Source organism: Pteropus medius, unplaced genomic scaffold, assembly GCF_902729225.1.
Source record: "Pteropus medius unplaced genomic scaffold, Ma_sr-lr_union100, whole genome shotgun sequence".
NCBI lineage: Eukaryota > Metazoa > Chordata > Mammalia > Chiroptera > Pteropodidae > Pteropus > Pteropus medius.
In genome coordinates, this window is record NW_024346771.1 from 5,366,643 (window position 1) to 5,370,477 (window position 3,835).

At 33.0% G+C, this 3,835-nt stretch overlaps 1 pseudogene; it reads left to right on the forward strand.

Annotated features, from left to right (window-relative positions):
* The first annotated feature begins 1,842 nt into the window (after window positions 1-1,842).
* Window positions 1,843-1,961, forward strand: LOC120613901 (uncharacterized; annotated as a pseudogene).
* The last annotated feature ends 1,874 nt before the right edge of the window (window positions 1,962-3,835 follow it).

Consider the following 3,835-nt stretch of genomic DNA (forward strand, 5'->3'; position numbering starts at 1 on the left):
CATATCTCCTTATATCATTATCTTAAAAAATGATGCATTTGACGTGTGTGAATTATAGAGAATTAGCAGGATCAGGAAGTTAACTCATTTTGACCTTATTTGTATTACTAAAAACAATGCTCACTTTCACTAAATGAAAAGATAGATATGTGTAGCCCTTCTCATTTGATGGAATAAAAATTAGTGTTATATCTTGCTACTTACTTTCTATAGGCCTTTGGCAACCATGTATATCAAGAGACATTAATGAGCTCAGAGCAAAGATTCTCTTAGGCTCAGAGGTTGAAATACTTTTCACTTGATTGCAATTCTTTAGCTATTCTGAAGTTTCTGGACTTTAGATTTTGGTTTTGCTTACTTTTATAGACTTCAAAAATAACAATAATAATAATAATGAGTTACATTTGAGGGAAAAATACAGGCCATTTAGGAAATTTCCTTTTACCACATTTTTTTTTCTATGAGACAGATTTTCTAAATTTTAAAGATGAGGGAACTGAGACTCACAGTAGTGAAATAAAATTGGCAATAGAGAGTGAAAAAAGTAAGCTTTCTATCCAAATCTATTTAGAACCAAAACTCATACCCTTCTCATTATCAAACTCAGATTTTTCTTCCTGGATTCTCTTTTTCCTTTTGGTTTTAAGGTCCTTGTGTTGGTCTCCCTGTTTAAAATAACCCCTTGTCTAGGTTGTTATTATCTGCCAGATATCTCACACTTACATAATTTCTACAGTATTTCTCTAGGCTTGCCTTATACTTTTGCTGTCTATATTTCTGCTCATGAAGCAAAACCTCATGAGAGTAGCCATAGAAACAGATTCTAAGAGAGCAATGGCCATGGATGGTTGAAAAATCTCAGCTATATAGCCCCTTGCTAAGGAATTGTTATTTGACTTCCGGTCACACATTAAAATAGATTTTAGTTAAATCAAGTTCTGACATTACTGGAATAAAAACCAAATGAAACATCTGCCAAAACAAAATTGTGTCAAACTCTCAAACAAGGAAGTAATTCTCTAATAACAGCTGAACAATACTAAAACTTGTTTTTACAAAGTTTTACAAAATTCTCAGTGAATTTTTTGGCGCATTGGATGATATTTTTCCTACTCTCCTAATTATCATATATAAATGGCTTTCCAAATTTATGAAAAGTTGAAGTATCAGAATATAAAATAAGATTACATTAAATTTAATTCCATGAGTACGTAGTGCTATTGAAGAAGAAATAGAACCCACCTGCTAGACATCTAGAATGTATTCTGCATCGATTCAGGAAACTGAGGCAAAGATGATTAATTATCTTTCTCAAAGTTATAGATGAGACAATATAAACTAAATATACTCTTTAAAGGAAAAAATATATATATAGTGATTTCTAACCTCTTTTCTAATTAATTGCTTAGGAAATCTCTACAAATCAGTGATGATTGCAAGGACACACAGATGATATGCAGTCCTACAATATCTATAGGATTATAATTCTGGATAAAACTGGATGCACACACGTGTCTAAATGTCAGGTGATTTGCTGAATTTTCTCATTTTATATTTATGTTTGTGATTAAAGACACAGGTCCCATGACACCAAAAGTCAAATGGGCCTCACTTTGAATTATTGAACATCTTAATCTTAAACAGGTTGCATTTTTCATAGGTTTTGCATCACAGAAAGCAATATCACATGATAAGATGTGCATAACAAGGATTAACTGTAGTGCTCTGTTCTTAGGCTAGCCTTACTCATGGTCGTATGTTGAAGACACAGCTATGTGTAGAGGGAAAAAGGAACTAACTTCTTTCTTATGTTTCTATTTTGGGGAATAAAAAAACTTTCTTGTCTATGGCCATGCTACACTGAACAAGCCCGATCCCATCTGATCTCGGAAGTTAAGCAGGGTTGGGCCTGGTTGATACTTAGATGGGAGACCACCTAGGAAGACCAGGTGCTGTAGGCGTAAAAAATAAAAAAAAATAAGAGATTGTAAACTAACTGACAAGGTCCTTGTAATCTGTGAGGTCAACCAAGGGTTGCCACAACTAAAAAACAAACAAACAAACAAACAAACAAACAAACAAACCTTTCTTAACTGTTTTCTCTGTATGTCTTCTTGGACCACTTGGGCATCTGAAACCAAACTCTAATAACAGAAATAGGATTACTAGGCCAAGTTAAACTAACCACTTAAGTTTAGTTATATGATGCAGTTAAACCAATTTCCATGACCATCATAGGCACATGGGAATGGATATCATCTCTGTGTATTCTTAGGATCATCATTGATTTATGTAGGTCTCCTAAGCAATTAATTAGAAAGGAGGTTAGAAATTACTATAGTTTTTTTTTTCTTTTCTTTTAAAGAGTATATCTAGTTTGTATTGTTTAATCTGTTGCTTTGAGCAAGTTAATTAATCATCTATGCCTCAGTTTCCTTGTCTGAAAAATGAGAGCCTTACTAATAATAGTTCTATGTCATAGTCATTTATAAGATTTTATGATAGTCAGATAAGCCATTATTGTGAATTCAGTAAGCTTTTATCAAACTCTTCCTGTGTTCACTGACTATGAAAAAGCATAAATGAAGACCGTTTTATATTTTTGCACAATTATTATTTTTATTATTTCAACTGTATTTTTTACTGAATTCCATAATCAGTTTAATTTTAAATGCTCAACTTTAAGTCAAACCATACCATCTGTCGCAATGTGGAGCAAAGACGCCTTCCCTGCTGAACCCTGCTTAAACGGTAAATTAGATTAATTTTAAAATATACAGAGAGCGGGTACTAAAGATCAACCAGGCCCGGGTGACTAAATTCAGTTTGAAAATGACACTATTGATAAATGTTCTCCAAAACTAAACCAATCTTTTGCTGCAGCCTGACGATATAATTGATTTGTTGTTATGATTTTGGGCACATAGTAAGGATTAAAGAGGCTGGAAAGATGCATACCCCTGCTAGTGTTGGGTCTGGCATGCCTAGAGAACATGAAGTCCATTTACAACTAATATTTACCTGATTATAATTAAGAAGATGAATAAGTTCGGTAACATGATGGGACATGATGAGACACTATACTTATTCCAGAGCCTGTAGCTGAGATCCTGGAAAACTGGCAGAAACTGACAAAACATGTTCTAATGACAGAGCAAGTCACAGGTCTCAGGTCAGAGTCAAAATGGAGGGGACTTCACAAGAGCATTACCACCTGGATGCATGATTCATTGAAGGGCCATTGTGATGTTATGTCCATACCATTATTACCAAGACCTGTGTCAAGGTGCATTTTTTCCTGTTTTCTCCTAGAAATTTCATGGTTTCAGTTCTTACATTTAAGTTTTTAACCCATTGTGAGTTAATTTTTGTTAATGCCATAAGGTAGGGGTCAAATTTTCTATTTTACGTATCAATATCCAGTTTTTCCAGTACCTTTTACTGAAAAGACTGTCTTAAAGAAACAAACAAAAAAACTATAAAACTTAATGTATAGATACCTATATTATTTTTGCTGTTCTTTATTTTGTGTCCAAATTCTTCTGAAAATGAAATATAACAATAATATTTTGGATTCTTCACAAATATAATACCTTAAAAAAGTAAAAACAGAAAAAAAGAAAGAAACCAACTTAATGCAATCAAGCAGGACTACATTAAAATAAACTTGGTTTCTTCCTCTTTTACTATGCTTTACACTTGTAATTTTCTTTTGTGTTCAATTCTGCTTCCCCGAATGAAAATTTTAGAATCAGAAGCCAATGTGTACAGCTCTTTTTTGTGAACTTTTAGGAAGTTTTACAGAGCATATTAAGTTCTGACCTTTTGGGACAAA